Below are 22,488 nucleotides of genomic sequence, written 5' to 3'. Positions count from 1 at the left end.
TTTTTGAGAGGGGCATAGCAAGTGATGCTAAAAGTTGTCACTGTGCTCAGGGATCATTTTGGCAGTGCTCAGGAGATCACATGGGGTGCCGGAGAGAGAACTACATGTAAGCTACATGTAAGGGAAATGCATATGCTCTACCTCCATGCTATCTCTCCGGCCCTCTTTCCCTTTCTTATGGCAAATATTATATATCCCAAAAGGTGGTGATTTGTACTAAGAAAAATTAATACAATGTTAAGTCCCTAACAATTTTAAATATAAATGGATTAAACTTCCTATTAAATTGTAAAAGAGACAAGTTGCTGCAAGATTTTACAAGAAACACACTTTAGAAATATAAGAGCACAACTGTATATGAAAGGATGGGAAAAGATATTTTGTGCAAAGGCGCTAGCCCCCCTAAAAGCAGAAATTGGTATACTTACAAGTGAGAATATAGGAATTCAATATAAAGTGTTTCTGGAAATATAGAGTATAGTTATATAATGATAAAGGGTTCAATTCAATAGGGAGACAAAATACTGTGAATGTGTGTGTATTCATCATCATAGTACCTAAGTAAATCTGGCAAAAATGAAAGACAATACTACAATAGTTGGCTTTAATTTCTCATTTTCTACAATAAGTAAATTCTCAGAATACAAAATTACTAAGTAAATGATTATTTAAACAACCCTATAGAGAAAATGGGTTCGCAAAAATGTGGGAAATAGAATTTCCTACCAAATACTGGCAGAATATATTTCATACTGAAGAACAATACATGATATCTTCTCCAAGATAGACTCCCAAACTAGCTCCCAAAACAACTGAGCAAACTTAAGAATAATAAAATCATGCCAAGTGTTTTCTTGGATTACAGGAGAATGAAATTAGAAGTCAGTAATTAATAGAAAATAGAAAGATTCACAAATACACAAAAACTCAAATAACTAATTGAAAAAATGAGGAATTTAAAGTTTGAAAATGCCTTGAAGCAAACAAAATCAATTTAAAACATTTATGGAATAAAAAGAAATTTAAGGGGCTGGAGAGAATACTTGATTTGAATGCAATGTACCCAGATTGTATTGTTGGTACAACATAAAGTTTATGTGAACCTGCCAAGAGTGCTGATGTCTGCATGTAGAGCCAAGAAACAGTCCTAAGAACCTCCATGTGTGGCAAAAATTTTTTCAAAAAAAAAAAAAAAACCCCAAAACCAAATTAAGCAAACAAATTAATCATCCTTATTTTATAACTCTAGTATAGAATATAGAATAACTTAAAGCAAGCTAAAATAAGATTTAGTAGAAATTTAATATATAGCTAAAAAATGAAAGGTTGAGTTGAAGTTTTGAAAATATAAACACAATTTACAAACCCTTAGCTAAAGTAAGGAGAAAGACTCAAAATAAAAATTAAATAAGAGAAATCACTAGATTTACATAAAAAGAATTATAACACATTATTGTGAACTATTTGAATTATTGTGAATACATTGCTGAAAAAATAGAGTAGTCTAGAAAAATGCATAAATTATTTAAAAAGATAGATAAATTCTTAAAAACATACAACCTAAACAATGAGTAAGTTGAACAGACCAATAACAAAGAGAGTGAACTAGTTATCAGGAAATTCACAAAAAAGGCAAGGTACCAAGTAGCTGAATTCAAGGGTAGTTATATGGAGAATTCAAAGAATAAATTCCAGTATTTATTACATTCCTCCAAATAATAGAAAGAGAAAAGCCTTCCAAATTAATTTTATAAGCCAACATTACTGATTTCAAAGTCCAACACAAATAAACTATAAAAACAAAGACAAAAAAGTAAACTTCAGGACAACAGATTTTTAAAATACATCAATTTAAAAATCCCCTCTATATCAAGAAACCAAACTCAGTAATATATTAAATGGGTCATATATAAACAGCCAAGTAGGTTTATTTTTAGGATTCAAGAAAGCTATACTCAACTAACACAATTGAAACCAAAACCACAGATTTGCATTTTCTGTTAAAAATACAGACAAAATCATGTGACAAAATTCAAAATCTTTTTAATGATAAAAACTCTCAAGAAATAGGTTGAATGTAAGAGCATAGGAAAATATATTTCATACTAACATGCATTCTAAAAAAAGTTCAAGTATCTATATTAGCATCAGAAACTACAGACTTCTAAGCAAAGACTATTAGGGTCTGAGAGTATAACAGGCAGGCTGCTTGCTTTGCATGTGGCCAACCCACGTTTGACTCCTGGCATTTCATATGGTACCTGGAGCACCACCTGGAATGATTTCTGAATGCAGAGCCAGAAGTAAGCTCTGAACGTTGCCAGGTGTGGCCCCAAACAAAACAAGGAATATTAATGAAATATAATGTAAATATTATTTTTTTATATAATTTTTATTTTGAGCAAAGTGGATTAAATATCTTTCACAGTAATATTTTAGGTACATATTAACAATGTGTCAGGGGAATTCCCATCACCAAAGTTGTCCTCCCTCAACCCCCGTTCCCATCTTGCATCCCGTATCCCCCACCCTCTACCCCCGGGGCTGCTAGTGTAAGTGGTCCCCTCTATGTCTAGCTTACTACTTAGTGATCATACAACTGTTTGGTCTTGATAACCTCCACTCTTTCCCCTTCTATTTGAGAGGCAGTACTAGAAAGTTCAATGTAAAGATCATTTTACAATGGTTTTGAGATACTTTATCCAGAGGATCTAACAATCTCAAATGCTAACATATCTAACAACAAAACTTCAATATAAAAATACTTGTAAAATAAAAAACCAGTAGAACTGTAAAGAGAAATAAAACCATAGCGACAGATATTTTGATATCCCAATTATCAATGACTGAGAAAATAAGTAAACATAATTCAGCACAAAGACAGCAGACAGCATTCAATTTGCCTTGATTGACATTTATGATTCTCACTACTCAACATCAACAACAGCAGATTACATAGATTTTGTTTCTGCAGCCAAAATATTTATCAGGATAGACAATGTCATCTCTAAAAAGTAAGTTTCACTCTTTCAAAAGACTCAAATTTTGGAACAGATTCAAGATTCTTAATTCTTGCTGTACACTAGAATTACTATGAGATTGAAAACTAAAATGTGATATAAAAATGGTGGAAACAATCAGCATTGGAGGAGTTGTAGTGTAAATTAATCCTCATTCACTGTGGTGAGAATATCATCTAGTTCAGTCTCTATGGAAAGAAATATATAGATTTCTCCAAAAAAAAAAAAAGAAAAAGAAAAATAGACCTTCCATAGGATCCAGCAATCCTATTTCTTGGTATTTAAACTCCAAAACATTTATTTCACAAGGTATCTTGTTGTTCATTGAACCACTGAGTACAATAGCCAGGATTTTAAACAACCCAAATGTCCATAATTGATGAATGGATAAAAAGTGGTAGTAAATAGAATATTATGCATCTGTAAAATAAGATAAAATTTTGCATTTTTCTGCATCTTAGATGGACTGGAGGGCATCATGTTTAATAAAGTAAGTCTGAAGAAGGACAAATATCAAATGCTCTCACTCATCTGTGATAAACAGAGCAACAAGGTACGGATGGAAGGTATCAATGACAGTGAACATTGGCTGGCACTGGATTACAGTACAAAGAATAGCAAGAAAGGGGGAAGTGAGGGAATAGAGAATGAGGTAACAGATCTAATGAAAGTACTTTGGCTGAGTGTCTAGGACAATATAATAGATTTAAAACAAATGAGTGCTAAGGAAGCACAATGGGAGATGAAGAGGGACATTTGTGGAGGGATAATGACAGCAGTGGTGTGTTTAAAATTGGACAATTTTAAGCTTGAAGCTATTAATGGTATTGTAAATAGTTTACGCATACACACAAACACACACAGACACACACCAGTTATAATGGAAATTCTATCTCAGGGTAGAGGAAAAGTCTGTGAGGGGTAAGATCAAGACCTTATAAGATTTAGAAATCGGGCACCGGAGAGATAGCATGGAGGCAGGGCGTTTGTCTTGCATGCAGATGGACAGTGGTTGGAATCCCAGCATCCCATATGGTCCCCTGAGCCTGCCAGGAGCGATTTCTGAGCATAGAGCCAGGAGTAACCCCTCAGAGCTGCCAGTTGTGACCCAACCCCCCCCCCCAAATTTAGAAATCATTTGGTTCTCTAGGTAGGTTTGAGAACTAAGGAGGCAAATGATTTTACATATACAAAACTTCAAATTTGCATATCCTAGATTGTGTAATTGATAACACCTTCACAAAATCTTCCCAGATCACTCCCCAAGAAATAAGGCTATGAATGCCTTGATATTTGACCTGCCATCACAAATCTTCACCTGCAATCTGCAGGTTTTCCTTGATTAATCTGAATTTAAGTTCTGTAAACCATATTCCTAATGTGTATACATACATATGTCATATATATACATATATACTTTTGTATATACATATACATTTTTGGTCTCAAATGAGTCATTAATTTTGACATGGTAGGTAATAAATAAGTGCCTTTAAGATGGTTGAGATAACATTTAGGCATTTGTTATAGCTTGTAGTAATAGTACTAGTTTTTGGAAATCTGTCTGCAGGAGAGAGGTTTCTTTCATGTATGGCTAACAACTTCTTTATCCTGCTAACACACTGGTGCATTACTAACATATCAGAATCCAGTCTGTTCTTCATGGCACAAATGTGATTAAGTAAATATATACATGTGGTGGATCTAATTTTAGTTGTAATAGCAACTTTGTTCTGAAATCATATCTTTAACCACAGATAATAATCATTATAAAAGTAGATCACCCCTGTGCAGATACCAAAATCTCTAGATACAAAGATCTGATATTATCACTCATGATGAGGTAGAAGTCTTCTATACACCACAAAAGCACCGAGGAAAGAGTAAATAAACATGCAAAGCCTATAGTTATTCCCGTGACAGTATACTTCAAGGGTGGAGAAACCCTGTATTTCTTAGGCCAACAGAATTCCCTGTCAAATGTCCCCAATATTTACTGTGCCTATGCAGGAAAAAAAATAGCAAAAAATAACCTTTTTATTTACTTATCTATCTATGTATTTATTTATTTTGGCTTTGGTTTGGATATTGATGTTGTTGTTTCCATTTATTTTTTTCATTTTGTGCTCTGTTATGTTTTTATTTTAGGACCGTGGTTGTTATGAGGTGCTTATCTTTATTGCTGTAGTGCTCACTGGACTTTTTATTTGATATTTCCTTTTCTATCGTTGTGGTGTTTTGCTTCCTTTTTTCCTTTCTTCTCTCAAACTAAGGTTGAGAACCAAGTCTAGAAGGACTCCGCCCATTTTCGGCTTATTTGATTTTTACCCCATTTTATTGCTTTTCTTTTCTTCAAACAGAACCACATAACTTGAACTATCTGGTTCTGCCTCTCAAATAGAGGGGAAAATAATGGAGGGTACCAAGACCAAACAGTTATATGATCACTAAGTAGTAAGCTAGACACAGAGGGGACCACTTATACTAGCACCCTGGGGGGTAAGGGTGGGAGATATGGGATGCAAGATGGGAATAGAGGTGGAGGGAGGACAACTTTGGTGATGGGAATTCCCCTGATTCAATGTTAATATGTACCTAAAATAATATTGTGAAAGATATGTAATCCACTTTGGTCAAAATAAAATTATAAAAAATGCAGGATTCACATTTAAAAAATAAGTAGGTCACCAATCTGACCAGGTTCAAATCATAGTAACCCTATAGTCCCTCATGCACTGTCAGGAATGAACCTGAGTGCTGAGCTAGGGATAACCGCTGAGCATCACCAAGTGTAACCCCCAAATCAAAAATAAATAAATAAGGTACTTGAATAATTGAGTTGATCCTCTTTGCTGAGATAGGTAGAGCTATTTTCTCTGGCATCTTTAGAGTTAACATTCCTTGTTTGGTTCCACAAAGAGTTGTGTTGATTACTTTTAATTGCTCAGAATATGAAAGTTTTATTTCAAAGAAATGCTTACCATTTTCGATAAAGTCATGAATCTAACAGATTCAAGCATTATTTTTGGCTGATTTACTGGTTCTAATTTATTATCCAATAATTTATTTTCCCAATGGAAGGCAGTAAATAGTTCATAAAATGTGTACCTGCATCTAGATTGACTCAGGTCTTCAAGAATCATAGATAAGTGCTTCCATCTTTTCTTCACAGGGAGTGGGTGTGCTGGCATTTTCTGTGAATTGCCAAACAAAGAAAGGAAATAATCCTCGCCATCACCAGTCACGGTTGACTCAGGGTGGAGCCATAAATTCCGTTTCTTTGTAGGAATGCAGCTGACAACTACTTTCAAAAAACGAAAGAGAAGCAAGTGAGTGAGAAGTAAAGGACTTCAAAGGAACCTACAGTCACCATCATTGTTTTTTGCTTCTATATAGAACAAGTTCTTTATATAGTTTATTGTCAATTTCAGACTCAATAAAAGTAAAAAAAACTTTAAACAAATATCTATCAAATAATTATTTCAGTTATCTTAAATTATCAGTTACACCAGCATAATATTTAATAGATATCATATTATTTAGTAGTTATAGGAGCATTTAAGTTATTAGGAAGGTTAAAAAGAACTTAAATTTCAATTTTGGATATGTTACATCTGATTATAACTTAACTTTTTTCATCCTAGCTATTCTCTTTAAATCACTATTCACTTAAAGCCTTATTATGAGTCCTTGCCTACCAATGTTAGTAGTTTTGCTAGGTGATAACTTAAATTTCTTAGAATCAACTAAAATAATTTGTTAGAAATATTATAAATGACCAATCATATTTTAGTATCCTATTAATAATTAAAAAATTCTCAGTACTAAGATTCATACCTTATCATTTTTCACCGATAGAGAAGATTGGCATGGCCCCTGCGCAAGGATGTCATGCAAGTTTGTGAAGCATTCCATATTAAAAAAAATTCCATAAACCTAATGGTCATGCAAATTATCTACAACCATCCAGAAGGGCTGGATCATCTTGTTTGTGCAGACTTGCACTACAGATCTCCTTCTTTATGAGGAGGAATTGAGTGTTAAGATCTCTTAGAATATCAAGAAGTCTTACACCAAGAGCTCTTTCTAGGCCTTCAGTTGAATCTCAGTACTGCCACTTCCTAAGTAAATTGATTTAAACTTTTCCATAATCTACTTTCTGAATATAGTATAAGGTAAGTAGGACCTTGTAAAGCAAATGTGAAGACTTGATAAGGTAGATAGGTGTCTACAAGAATTTGGAATTTATAAAGATATTAAATAAAGGATAGCTGTTAGTATAGAGACTTCAATTAATGTGATTATTGAACTAGAATTGCCCAAGGATTAAGATGATCTATTTTGCCTTTGAGTCTTGTGTCTTGACAAAACTAAAGAGAAACGAACCATAGAAAGTGAAAACAAGGCAAAAGCCGGCTCCCTGTGTGTGACACCAGGCGGGGAAAACCCACGAAAGTACACCGGCCCAGTGAGGCCCAACTGTGAAAAACTGTGAGTGTGACCTGTATATGTCTGTCTACTGTCCTCTTGCGTGAAACTCTTGCGAGTGGGGCAAAAAGAGGCTCCAGCGGGCTACGCTACGCGGCCGTGCACTCTTTCTAAGGAAAGAACACCATTGCAACAAGAAGGAAAAATTACACTAAGAACGGTGCTATATCACAGAAGCAAACATTTCTCTCCAGACTGTCTTCTCTGTTGCATGCTCGGGCCTAAGATTTGACCCAGAGTGAGGCTTCATCCACGGAGAACTCCACTCCCTGAGAGGCAAGTCAGCCCATCCAGAAAGGAAGGAGCCAGAGGAGTGTGCTGCCTGAATTACATAGACAATGAATACCACCACAACACGTAGAAAAACCCACAATACAAGTGTGACAATGGGGAAACAACGCAGGCCAGCATCAGACATAGAGAATGAAGATGACAATTCTGAGGACCAGATAATGACCAAACAACTAATCAACCTCTCAGATAAGGACTTTAGACTAGCAATATGGAAGATGCTCAAAGACCTCCAAGAAACCATGGATCGAGTTGAACAGAACACTAATAAAAACCAAGAAAATATGAAGACAGAAATCACAAAACTCCAAACTGAAATAACATGTCAACTAACAGGACTGAAAAAGTCAGTAAACGAAGTGAATGACAAAACAGATAAGCTCTGGGACTGGGTATCAGAAGCTGAGAATAGACTTGGTACTGTGGAAGATGAGATACATAACAATTCCATACAGCAGGAGAGATTGGACAAAAAACTTAAAGCAAATGAGCAGACAATGGAAAAATTAGTCAAAGAATGGGAACAGATGAAAATAGAAGTCTATGATAAGATCAACAGAAACAACTTAAGAATCATTGGAGTCCCAGAGACCCAGGAAGAAAATTTCCAGGAAGAATCAACGGTCAAGAACATCATTAAAGAGAAACTTCCAGAGCTAAAGAATATATGTGATCAAATCCTGCATGCCGAAGAGTACCAACCAAAAGAGACCCCAGAAAAACCACCCCAAGACACATCCTAGTCACAATGACAAATCCCACAGATAGACAGAATTCTGAAAACAGCAAGATCAAAAGGGGAAATCATGTTCAAGCAAGCTTCCCTGAGATTTACAGCAGACCTGTCACCAGAAACACTCAATGCCAGAAAGCAGTGGTGGGATATTGTGACAAGACTGAATGAAATGAATGCTTCACCCAGAATACTATACCCAGCAAAACTCACTTTCCGGTTTGACAGAAGAATACATGGTTTCACAGACAAAAAACAGCTCAGAAACTTCACAGACACAAAACCAGTCTTAAGAGAAAAACTGAAAGACCTAATCTAAGACAAGACTACCCAAAAGACACACCAAATTTTGAAATAAAGATGGCGTTAAATCCCAGGACAATTCTTTCTCTCAACGTCAATGGACTAAATGCACCAGTTAAGAGACACAGAGTGGCTAAATGGATCAAAAAACTCAATCCAACCTTCTGCTGCCTACAAGAAACACACCTGAATAGTCTGAACAAACATAAACTCAAAATAAAAGGCTGAGAAAAATTATCCAAGCAAACAACACCCATAAAAAAGCTGGAGTGGCCATACTAATATCAGATAATGCAAACTTTATACTCAAGAAGGTTGTAAGGGACAAAGATGGACATTTTATATTAATCAAGGGGTACGTAGAGCAGGAAAAATTCACTCTCCTAAACATATATGCACCGAATGAGGGGCCAGCAAAATATTTAATACAACTGTTGACAAATCTGAAAAATAATATCAACAACAACACAATAATTGTGGGGGACCTTAACACAGCTTTGTCAACACTGGATAGGTCAACCAGACTGAAACCCAACAAGAATATACTAGACCTGAGGAGAGAAATGGAAGAAAGAGGCCTAGTGGATATATATAGGACACTCCATCCCCAGAAACCTGGATACACATTCTTCTCCAATGTACATGGGACATTCTCCAGGATAGACTACATGCTGGCACATAAAACATACCTCCATAAGATCAAGAGGATAGAAATTTTGCAGACTACCTTCACTGACCACAAGGCTCTGAAATTATTTGGGAACTCCAAAGGGACTCAGAAGAAACACTTTAACACCTGGAAGTTAAACAGCCTCATGCTCAATAACCAGTGGGTCCGAGATGAAATCAAGGAGGAAATAAAAAGGTTCCTGGAAACAAATGACAATAAAGACACAAACTATCAGAACTTATGGGACACAGCAAAAGCAGTACTGAGAGGAAAATTTATAGCTTTGCAAGCACACATCAGGAAGGAAGAAGGAGCTTACCTGAGTAGCTTAATGACACAGCTAATAGAACTAGAAAATGCTCAACAAAAGGACCCAAGAATAGGAAGACAGAAGGAAATAACAAAGCTGAGAGCAGAAATCAACGAAGTGGAAACCCAAAAAACAATCCGAAAGATCAACGAAAGCAGAAGTTGGTTCTTTGAAAAAATAAACAAGATTGATAGACCACTGGCAAACCTAACAAAGAAAGAGAGAGAGAGAAACTTGATAACTCGTATCAGGAATGAAAAAGGAGAGATCACTACTGATATGACAGAGATTCAAAGGGTAATCAGAAACTACTTTGAAAAACTCTACGCCACTAAAAATGAGAACCTGGAAGAAATGGATAAATTCTTGGACTCATAATCTTCCACGGTTGAAGGAAGAGAATGTAGCATATCTAAACACCCCCATCACCATTGATGAAATTAAAACAGTAATCAAATGTCTACCGAAAAACAAAAGCCCAGGTCCAGATGGATTCACTAATGAATTCTATCAAACTTTCCAAGAGGAACTACTGCCAATCTTGGCAAAACTCTTTCATGAAATTGAACAAACAGAAACACTTCCAAATAGCTTTTATGAAGCCAACATCACCTTGATACCTAAACCAGACAGAGATGCTACCAAAAAAGAAAATCACAGACCAATATTGCTGATGAATGCAGATGCAAAGATCTCAACAAAATCCTGGCAAATAGGATTCAATGCCTCGTTAAGAAGATCATCCACTACTATCAAGTAGGTTTCATCCCAGGAATGCAAGGCTGGTTTAACATCTGTAAATCTATCAACATAATACACAACATCAATAACAAGAAAAATAAAAACCACATGATCATATCAATAGATGCAGAGAAAGCATTTGATAAGGTCCAACACCCATTCTTGATCAAAACTCTCAGCAAGATGGGAATGGAGGAAACCTTTCTCAATTTAGTGAAGGCCATCTACCACAAGCCAATGGCAAATATTATCCTCAATGGAGAAAAACTAAAAGCCTTCCCTCTAAATTCTGGCACAAGACAAGGCTGTCCTCTCTCACCACTCCTATTCAACATAGCACTGGAAGTACTTGCTATAGCGATTAGGCAAGAAAAGAATATCAAGGGAATCCAGATAGGAAAGGAAGAAGTCAAGCTCTCACTGTTTGCAGATGACATGATACTCTACTTAGAAAACCCTAAAGACTCTCACTGTTTGCATATGACATGATACTCTACTTAGAAAACCCTAAAGACTCTATCAAAAGCTTCTCGAAACAATAGACTCATATAGCAAGGTGGCAGGCTACAAAATTAACACACAAAAATCAAGGGCCTTTCTATACACCAATAGTAATAAGGATGGAAATGGACATTAAGAAAACAACCCCATTCACAATAGTGCCACTCAAACTCAAATATCTTGGAATCAACTTGACTAAATATGTGAAGGACCTATACAAGGAAAACTATAAAACTCTGCTCCAAAAAATAAGAGAGGACAAACGGAAATGGAAACGCATACCCTGCTCATGGATTGGCAGGATTAACATAATCAAAATGGCAATACTCCCCAAGGCATTATACAGATTTAATGCCATCCCTCTAAAGATACCCATGACATTCTTCAAAGAAGTGGATCAGACACTTTTGAAATTCATTTGGAACAATAAACACCCTCGAATAGCTAAAGCAATTATTGGGAAAAAGAATATGGGAGGAATTACTTCCCCCAACTTTAAACTGTACTACAAAGCAATAGTTATCAAAACAGCATAGTATTGGAATAAGGACAGGTCCTCAGATCAGTGGAATAGGCTTGAATACTCAGAAAATGTTCCCCAGACATACAATCACCTAATTTTTTGATAAAGGAGCAGGAAATCCTAAATGGAGCAGGGAAAGCCTCTTCAACAAGTGGTGTTGGCACAATTGGATAGCCACTTGCAAAAAATTGAACTTAGACCCCCAGCTAACATCATGTACGAAGGTAAAATCCAAATGGATTAAAGACCTCGATATCAGCCCCAAAACCATAAGATATATAGAACAGCACATAGGCAAAACACTCCAGGACATTACAGGCATCTTCAAGGAGGAAACTGCACTCTCCAAGCAAGTGAAAGCAGAGATTAACAGATGGGAATATATTAAGCTGAGAAGCTTCTGCACCTCAAAGGAAATAGTGCCCAGGATACAAGAGCCACCCACTGAGTGGAAGAAACTATTCACCCAATACCCATCAGATAAGGGGATAATCTCCAAAATATACAAGGCACTGACAGAACTTTACAAGAAAAAAAACATCTAACCCCATCAAAAAATGGGGAGAAGAAATGAACAGACACTTTGACAAAGAAGAAATACACATGGCCAAAAGACACATGAAAAAATGTTCCACATCACTAATCATCAGGGAGATGCAAATCAAAACAACGATGAGATACCACCTCACACCCCAGAGAATGGCACACATCACAAAGAATGAGAATAAACAGTGTTGGCGGGGATGTGGAGAGAAAGGAACTCTTATCCACTGCTGGTGGGAATGTCGTCTAGTTCAACCCTTATGGAAAGCAATATGGAGATTCCTCCAAAAACTGGAAATCGAGCTCCCATACAATCCAGCTATACCACTCCTAGGAATATACCCTAGGAACACAAAAATACAATACAAAAATCTCTTCCTTACAGCTGTATTCATTGCAGCACTATTTACCATAGCAAGACTCTGGAAACAACCAAGATGCCCTTCAACAGACGAATGGCTAAAGAAACTGTGGTACATATACACAATGGAATATTATGCAGCTGTCAGGAGAGATGAAGTCATGAAATTTTTCTATACATGGATGTACACGGAATCTATTATGCTGAGTGAAATAAGTCAGAGAGAGAGAGAAAAATGCAGAATGGTCTCACTCATCTATGGGTTTTAAGAAAAATGAAAGACACCCTTGTAATAATAATTTTCAGACACAAAAGAGAAAAGAGCTTGAAGTTCCAGCTCACCTCAGGAAGCTCACCACAAAGAGTGATGAGTTTAGTTAGGGAAATAACTACATTTTGAACTGTCCTAATAACGAGAATGTATGAGGAAAATGGAGAGCCTGTCTAGAGTACAGGCAGGGGTCGCGTGGGTAGGAGGGAGACTTGGGACATTGGTGGTGGGAATGTTGCACTGGTGATGGGTGGTGTTCTTTACATGACTGAAACCCAAACACAATCATGTATGTAATTAAGGTGTTTAAATAAATTTAAAAAAAAGAAAGGAGATAAAGAGATATGCATGTATCCATTTAGCAACAATATTGCAAACCACTGTAAAAGAATAGAGAGAGAAAGAAGAAGAAGAAGAAGAAGAAGAAGAAGAAGAAGAAGAAGAAGAAGAAGAAGAAGAAGAAGAAGAAGAAGAAGAAGAAAAAAGAAGAAGAAAAAGAAAAAGAAGAAGAAAAAGAAAAAGAAGAATGCTCGAAAGGCAGGCAAGGGAGAGGGCAGGAGGGAAGCACTGGTGAAGGACATTGTACATTGTAGGATTGAAACTCAATCATGAACAAACAAAAAAAGAAAAAAGAACCCAACTATATTATGAATAATCATGTAACTGCAATGTTTAAATAAAATAATTAAAATGTTAAAAAAAATACCTGTATAACACTACCTCTTTATTTTTTATTTCATTTTACTTGAAATAATTTTTCTCTATACATATGTGAGCAAATATATATTTTTATTTCTATTTAAAAAAAAGAAAATGAAAACAAAAATAAACATAAAACCAACAGACTAAGTTCCTAAAAACATTATTCCATGGATTGTATAGAAAACTGGAATTAAATTTGTTTATTTCCACTCTGATGTTTTCACTTCATCTTTAAGTTAATTTGGGGAGACTATAACTTCCTCCAATAGTCAGAATTCATTCAATGAATACTATTAAAGTCTATTTTATCTTATTTTTGGTTTTGTGGGCTATCCCCAACAGTTTACAGGGCTTACTCCTGGCTCTGTACTTAAGGATAACTCCTGGGAATTGCTAATGCAGGCGATCATATGATGGTGTTAGGGATTGAAACTGGTTGGTCACATGCCAAGGCAAGCACATTACCTGCTGTATTCTCTCTCTGGCCTCTGAACAGTGTTGAATTTTAAAGGAAAAAGGACACATTAATTTGGCATCATTTATTATTTCCTAAAGCACAACAGGTGGAAATGCACCCCAAAGCATCAACTCTGTGTGGGACAGCAGAGACCACTTGTAGCTGAGGAAGACGACTACATTTCATCTACACTTTCAATTGCTAGGCAAAACCGCTGTACTTTGACTTTCCTCTGATGATACTCAAGGTTTTCAGTTTAATCAAATATAATGTTAAAGGATTACACACTGTTTAACCTCAATCTAAAATTTCCATTTGTAGCTTCAAGCATTTGTGTTTTGTGTATTGATGAAGGTCAGTGTTAAAACTTAAGGCTCCTTTGAAAATTTATTTTAGGCAAAAAAATGCTGGGAATATGATGATAATGGCAATAGGTCAGCTCTATGTATTCCCATGCAAAGCTCTTAGAACAATAATAGGAACAGGTGGAGTCAGCTTTAACAGGCACAAATAGAAATGATGGACTCATCAGGTGGCACAAATGTGTTTGTGCTGCAATTCTAGAAACTTATTAGCTGACGTATGGAAATTCACTGCCCCCAAATTCTAGCCTAGTTGACTAAGTAGGAGCTTCCCTGATACATTTCAATTCACAACAAATGTGTACTGAATATCTTCCTAAACACTGCTTGATTCTTCATAAAATGACTACTTAATTAGCAAGATACGGGGCCGGAGATGATAGCATGGAGGTAAAGGCCTTTCATGCAGGAGGTCATCGGTTCGAATTCCGGCGCCCCCCCATATGGTTCCCCCGTGCCCTGCCAGGAGCAATTTCTGAGCTGGAGCCAGGAATAACCCACACTGCCAGGTGTGGACCCAAAAACCCACACACACAAAAAAAATTTAGGCAAGATACCCAGGGTAAAGTTGATGTTTTATTTACCTTACTTTGGGATTTGGGATTGTACCCAGCAGTGATGGGGTATGTTTCCAGCTCTGTGCTCAGAAGTAACCTCTGGCAATACGTGGGGGCTCGTATGTGATGCTGGACAGTTGAACTGGGATACAAGTTAGTGGGATACAAGGCAAGCACCTTAATGGTTTTTGTTTGTTTGGGGGGGATCACATCTGGTGGTGTGTATGGGTTACTCCTGGTTTTGTACTCAGGAATCACTTCTGGAAGGGATCTGGGGATTATAGAGGGTGCCTGGGATCAAACTCAAATTGGTTTTATGCAAAAACAAGTGCCCATTACTATCGCTCAGATCCCCCCTAAAGTTGATGTTTTATCTTTTCTTTTCCAGTTAGAACTCACAGATGTTCAAAACCATACCCAATGTCTCATATTGGAAGCAGTAGAAAAATCCTTTTGAATCCAATAAGCCTCTATAGACAGAGCAATCTTTTCAGTAAATTACAGAACAATCCCTTCAAAATACCTTAAACAGGTGTATAATTACTATGCTAAGTATATCAATATGCTCAGTATTAATATACAGAGTATATTAATAATGCTCAGAGCATCACTGAAAATTATTCAAAGCTTTACTTCTTCCTATCATAGTCTAGTTTTCCTAGGCCACACTTGGCATTGCTCAGGGCTAACTCCTGACTGTATCACTCTTGGGTGGTGCTCAGGGAACCAGATACACACTAGGGATTAAAGTGAGGTCAGCTATGTGCAAGGCAAGAGCATTGCCTTCAATTGGTTTCTCTTTTATTCTTCACCACTTTCTTAACTCCCTTATTTGCCCTGTTCTTTTCCTTAGTTATTAAGCCATAACTCACCCAAAGGACAAAATACATGAAACATTGCTCAGTCCTTAAGAACACGTTCAGAGAAAGGGCAGCAAATGCTAAATATTCAAGTTTTAAATTATCTAATAATTCTAGAGCATTTTCAAAGTTATCTCATTAATCGTTCTGATAACTTGAGGAAGCTTAATTAGTTGATGTATGATTTATTTGGCAACCTACCTTTTTCTGTAATCTGAATAGGACTCTAAGGCTTGCCTCAACAGTGAGCATAGTTAATTTACCCTACATATAAATCAAGGAATGACCCTAATTGGTGGCAAGTAATAGAACATTGTTCTGGCCTCTAGGACCATAAACAGTTTTTTTTTTTTTTTCAAAATGTTTTTAATGTTCTAAAAAACACTTGACATCATTTACCTTTGTCGTGTTCTGACTGGAAATGGCTCGTTGTAGTCAAGTTTGATATAACAGAAGATCCACTCCTACAAGAATCAGCAGGGTAGTGAGTGACTGATGTTTCAAGGGACTCATGGCTTGAAAATGCCAGTGTGGCAGCATTCACATCTGCTGTCTCCAGAAAGAAATCTACGTGGTCTCACTAAAAGATGGTTGTGAGCATTGTCTTTCCTGTGGACAAGAAGGAGGACCATAAAGAAAGTCAGACCATCATAATGAATAAAGTCTGCACACAGGACACTTATATTCCTGTACCTGGGGTTTTGCTTTTCAAGCCCTAATGGACTGGGGACATCACATACTTTTGTGTTAATGCCTGAAATACAATCCTTTTTTCTGTCAAGTCATGATATATCTATCCTATTTTGAAATCAAATTTCTGTCAATGGTTTTGAAAAAAAAAATGTAAAAGTAGAAAATTATGGTTGCCATAAAAACACTCACTAAAAGTCTACCCTTTCTTTCTAGGCCTTTTATTGCATTTTTCTATTCTAAATACTCATCAAACCATCTAGAGACCACTATTATGAGTATGTCTCCCCTTTCCCTCAACATAAGATCAGTGACCTTGTGTAAATTATTGCTAACTGCATAGTTTTTCTAGAACTTCTGCTGCTTGACAATTTTTCCTGGCTTTTATAGTTCTAAAATTAATGTCTAATTTCCAATAAATTTTGCAAATTAATACTATATGTATACATGAATGTATTGTGCTCATGTGTGTGGATGTCAAAAGAATAGCAGAAAAGGGGAAGAAAGTTACTCTTCAGATATTAATTTTATAAGCTAGTGTTTTCCCTTGCTTTTCCCATAAATATTAGTCTTATTTTGTTTATGATAGTATTATTTTATTTTTTGGGGCCACATCTGACAGTGTTCATGGGTTACTCCTCCTGGTACTCAGGGGACCATACAGGTTGTCCACTATACTATTGCTTTAGCCCCTATTATAGTTTCCACTTATAGTATAATTTTAACATCAAAAGTGAGAGTTCAGCTGTTTGCCTCTTGGCTTCCCATTTTTCCCTTTACTCAGGCAACCAGTTTCTCCTGTGCACTTTTATCCATCTCAGTTCTTGACCTTGTCTGCCATGTCCTCTGTGTCTCACACCATTGGTTCTGACCTTTGTGAGGCAGCCCTGGTTCTCTGAGCTATTGACCTCAACCTTCACATTCTCACACCCACCACCACTGAGTGATCTTCCGAAACAGCCTTTCCCTTTTCATTACTGCTGAGATTCCCAAGAAGTTCAACAGTACCTGTCTAAGGTATTCGCTGCTAAAATGGCATTTAAATAGCAAATTCGAGAGCAGCTCAAGAATGCAATTTCAGGTCAGCTCTTTATGTTGTTTTCCAACTTGAAACAAGTAGAGCCACTTAATACTTCCTACTGGCCTAATATGTATCTCAGAGCGACCCCAAAAATTCCTCTGGGATTCTCACCCCCCCCCCACTACTGCTCTTCTGCTTCTTCCCAGAGCCTTGTTCCCCTTTATTCTTTCTACTGAGCATTTTTGACCCTCGCTATCCGTAATCCACAATCCTTTTACCTGAAAGAGCATACAAAGAGTCTATAACACACAATAGTCTCCCCACACTTGAGAAAGTAAATAAATCTTTCTATGAGCTTTCCTTTTTTTTCATTTTTATAATATAATATTGGCTAATTAGGGTGCAATCATCTGAATACTGTCTCTAAGTTATAGTACAATTATTCTATAAATTAAATATTCTGACAGCAAAGATATGAAAAATATAACAAAATCTATTTACTTTGAGGCTATTTTCTCTATCAAAGCAAATCATGTATTTATGTGCAAGTGAATGTTTATTCATGAAGTAGTACATATTTTGCATACATAAAAACAAGTGTATATGACATGTACACACTTGGGCATATGCACATGTGTACTATGTTTCTGTGTAAAGTGTCATACATTGTTTTATGTGAACTGTTTGTTATGTATCTTCATGTGTTTATGAATACATACGGATATATGCATATATATGTGAATATATGTGAGGATTGTGTTTATATGTATCAAATTTTTGAGTTGAATGCAGTTCTGGGACCGTACCAGGGGTCCTCAAACTTTTTAAACAGGGGGCTAGTTCACTGTCCTTCAGACTGTTGGAGGGCCATATGATAGTAAAAACAAAAATTATGAACAAATTTCTATGCACACTGCATATATCTTATTTAGAAGTGAAGAAACAAAATGGGAATAAATACAATATGTGGCCCGTGGGCCATAGTTTGAAGACACCTGGATAGCCATTAGCTCTACAAGAAACAGGGTAAGTGGCCAGTTCAAGTACCTTTTCTCATTGCTACACACTTGTCCACTATAATCAGGAACTAACTGTTATGCTCCCATCATTGTCTCAATTTTGTTCTCTTTGGTTTCCAGAGTTTTTCAAAAGTAATTAAATTTATCTGTATATATGTTTTATATTTAATTTCCCTCTTATGTTTCCACAAAGAAAACAGGACTTGTAATTTCCTAACCTTCCATCTTGCTGAGGTTAATCTCAATCTCTTCGTTTTTTAAGAGGTGTTGGCATATTTCTTTGGAGCTTGTAAATTCCTTTATCAGAAATATTACATCTGGAGAATCCTGTGCTCAAAATAGACTTCTTGACATCAACTACCTGAAGGCACACTCAGTTTTATGAAAACAAATGGCACCAACTTTAAAAACCATACTCAGAAAGCTTGAATGCTGGCCATTCTATTACTGGGCAAGTGCTCATTGTTGTCAGGAAAGTTCTAATAAATGAAGATACAACCTTCAATATGAGCATAGGATGAGGAGGGAGTGGGAAAGAGACCAAAGGCCAATTATCTTTCATCTCTGTCTCACAAAGACTGGGCCAGAGGCTCTGACTTCTCCCTGACTCTGGCTAGAAAAAGCAGGAAAAGTACTTTTCTCTTTTAAAGGCCTTCCCATATGGGTTTCATTACTCATAAACTGGCGATAGCTTTTCAGCATGTTCCTTTTTTTTTCTTCTACTTCATCTAGTAAAACAATAATGGTATTTCCAAATAAATTTAATTCTATAGAAGTTTTGCAGAGTCCTCATGAATGTTGCAAAGAAATGTGGCTTTTTTTGTTTGTTTGTTTTTGGGCCCCACTGGTGATGCTCAGGGGTTACTACTGGCACTCAGAAATTGCTCCTGGCTTGAGGAACCATATGGGACGCTGGGGATCAAGCCACAGTCCATCCTAAGTCAGCACATGCAAGGCAAACACCCTACTGCTGTGTCACTGCTCCGGCCTCATGGCTTATATTTTTGTTGTCGGTATTGGTGTTTATATCTTTATCATTGAATAGGACATTTTTTAAATATTGTATATACCTTTGGAAGATCAGAAACATCTCAAAATTGATGTACAATTAACAATCTGAGCCCTGAACTCATTATCAATCAAATCTCCTTTTACAATGGGAGTGACTTACAGTAGAGTTTAGTTTGCTCTGTCTTCTCATATGAAATTTACCAAGCTCCTTTTTTGGTATTTTTCTTCCTTTATAGTCGATTAGTACTAAGCCAGGAGAAGATACAGAAATAATATTCTAGCACTTCAGTGTTAATTTGGGAGATTCTGCAGTAGTACAACAATAATTTCTCAGCTGACCTCTATGAGCAAATATTTAGAAATGAACTTGAACTGCTTGTTCATCTAGGTGCAGAATAACAATCACACTCACTGTAGGCTATATATTCAGTGTTAGAGGTCATTTAAAAAATGGGTAAAAATGTGCTTTTATTGGTATAATGAGTTACATTAGTAGTTCTAATGTAACAAACGTTTTTAACCTTCTCTTATACATGCATATATATATATATATATAGGTGGAAATTCTGCCAGGTATGAGATGACAGAGAATAATCTGTCTAAGGTGAATCTTTCTTTTTAAAAAGTAATTGCTTTCTTTAAGCACTATGGTTACCAAATTGTTCATTGTTGGGTTTTAGTTATACAATCTACACCATCCTGGTGACTCTTTCTATTATAAAACCAGATGGAAGAGTTGTATAATTTCCCAATTCTATAAAATGAATGGAAAATGATCTAGTTCAAACCACTTCAGATTTTAGAATAGGAGTTCAAGTTCCATCTTTATATCCTTTTAAACTCAACTCCTCCTCACACATTTGTCAATCTTACTAAATCTGGTTCTTCCCTTCTGCTGGGTCATAGTTTTCACTCTGAAGGGCCTCTGCTATTATTGGGGGTATCTTGTGTTTCTTTCATCTTAGCTAGAAGAATTGCTTTTTCTTTTCTGAGGGACTAAATCATAACAGTGGACAATGAGTACAAAAAAGTTTCAAGGCAGAGTTTCTACTTTAAATGGCTCACCTGTTAATCTGATTATTCGTTAAAGCATATGCCAGCTTTAGGTTCTTTACCATGCCAAAGATACAACCCAAAATTTTATCATCAATGTCTAAATTCTCACCAGCCAACCCTAATGCTGGAGAGGGGTCTTGTAGAAATCAAGATAAATGGATGAAGCCATAACTAGAAGCTGTTCAAGAAGCAAAGTAAATCAGAAAAGCTACTTTGGTGACTACAACCTTTAGGCCTAATTAACTGCTAGGTAGAACACTAACATACCATCTCCATAGTTACAGAGTTCTACACTCTGATGTACCTACCTGGCAGTTGGCAGACACTAAATAACATAACTTGCTGTTAGGCAAGTTACATGTCCCAAATGACAATCTTTGCCATTAAAATGTTTGCTAACTTATTTTGGATTTCTGAGGATAAAGGGATATGACTTACAATTGGTTTCGTTTACAAATGCTCTTTAAACATGAAATAAAAGTGAATCCAAAAAAACAGGAAATGTATTTCAAAACAAGAAGACACTTTTTGATAGAAATAGTGAAATAAAAGTCATGATATCTAGATTTGTCTAGCAGGATTTTGAAAAATTCTTTAATTCAAATTTGAGTCAGTAAGAGGCTCACACTGTATTTCATGAAAACGATGGCCAGAATAAAATCAACACATGTAAATGTACAATATTTACACAGTAATAAAAATTATGATGATGATGATTACTGCATAAAAAGAGCAACAACATATTTAAATGAGCATCTATCATATATAGAATAGTAGGAACTAGAGCGATAGCACAGTGATAGGGCATTTGTCATGTATGTGGCTGCCCAGAATGGACCTCAGTTTGATCCCTGGTATCCCATAAGGTCTTCCCAGCCAGGAGAGATTTCTAAGGGTATAGCCAGGAGTAACCCCTGAGAGTCACTGGATGTGGCCCAAAAACAAGAAAAGAAAGAGAAAGAGAAGAAAAGAAAGAAAGAAAGAAGAAAGAAAGAAAAAGAAAGAAAAGAAAGAAGAAAAGAAAGAAGAAAGAAAGAGAAAGAAAGAAAGAAAAAGAAGAAAAGAAAGAAAGAAAGAAAAGAAAGAAAGAAAAAGAAAAAAGAAAGAAAAAAAAAAGAAGAAAAAGAAAAAAGAAAGAAAGAAAAAAGAAAGAAAGAAAAAGAAAGGAAAGAAAGAAAGAGAAAAAAGAAAGAAAGAAGAAAGAAAGAAGAAAGAAAGAGAAAAGAAAGAAAGAAAAAAAAAAAAAAGAAAGAAAGAAAGAAAAAGAAAGAAAGAGAAAGAAAAAGAAAGAAAGAAAAAAAGAAAGAAAAAGAAAAAGAAAGAAGAAAGAAAAAAGAAAAAGAAAGAAAGAAAGAAAGAAAGAAAGAAAAAAGAAAGAAAGAAAGAAAGAAGAAAGAAAGAAGAAAGAAAGAAAGAAAGAAAGAAAGAAAGAAAGAAAGAAAGAAAGAAAGAAAGAAAGAAAGAAAGAAAGAAAGAAAGAAAGATGTATGAGGGAAATGGAAAGCCTGTCTAGAGTACAGGCGGGGGTCGGGTGGGGAGGAGGGAGATTTGGGACATTGGTGATGGGAACATTGCACTGGTGATGGGTGGTGTTCTTTACATGACTGAAACCCAAACACAATCATGTATGTAATCAAGGTATTTAAATAAAATATATAGTAAAAAAAAATCTGGTTCAAGAAAAAAAGAAAAAGAGAGAAAGAAAGAAAGAAAGAAAGAAAGAAAGAAAGAAAGAAAGAAAGAAAGAAAGAAAGAAAGAAAGAAAGAAAGAAAGAAAGAAAGAAAGAAAGAAAGAAAGAAAGAAAGAAAGAAAGAAAGAAAGAAAGAAAGAAAGAAAGAAAGAAAGAAAAAGAAAGAAGGAAGAGAAGAGAAAAAGAAAAAGAAAAACATACAGAATAGCAATAGGCTAGGTACTATGGATAAACAATCTCTCTCTTAGGAAACTATGCTTTCAATTTATATTTGAAAATTGCTTCCTTCTAGAAATTGAACAGTACT

The 22,488-nt window shown here is 35.9% G+C and overlaps 1 protein-coding gene and 1 non-coding gene across 2 annotated transcripts in view; one reads left to right on the top strand and one right to left on the bottom strand.

Annotated features, from left to right (window-relative positions):
* Positions 1-22,488, bottom strand: part of BCAT1 (branched chain amino acid transaminase 1) — a 647,504-nt gene that overhangs the window by 472,898 nt on the left and 152,118 nt on the right. The gene's annotated exons all lie outside the window — the stretch shown is intronic.
* On the top strand, positions 6,840-6,941 carry LOC126023753 (U6 spliceosomal RNA). The gene has a single exon (XR_007500823.1). It is a non-coding gene; the product is annotated as a U6 spliceosomal RNA (small nuclear RNA).

Source organism: Suncus etruscus, chromosome 11 (assembly GCF_024139225.1).
Source record: "Suncus etruscus isolate mSunEtr1 chromosome 11, mSunEtr1.pri.cur, whole genome shotgun sequence".
Classification (NCBI taxonomy): Eukaryota; Metazoa; Chordata; class Mammalia; order Eulipotyphla; family Soricidae; genus Suncus; species Suncus etruscus.
This window is presented reverse-complemented; position numbering and strand designations above follow the sequence as displayed.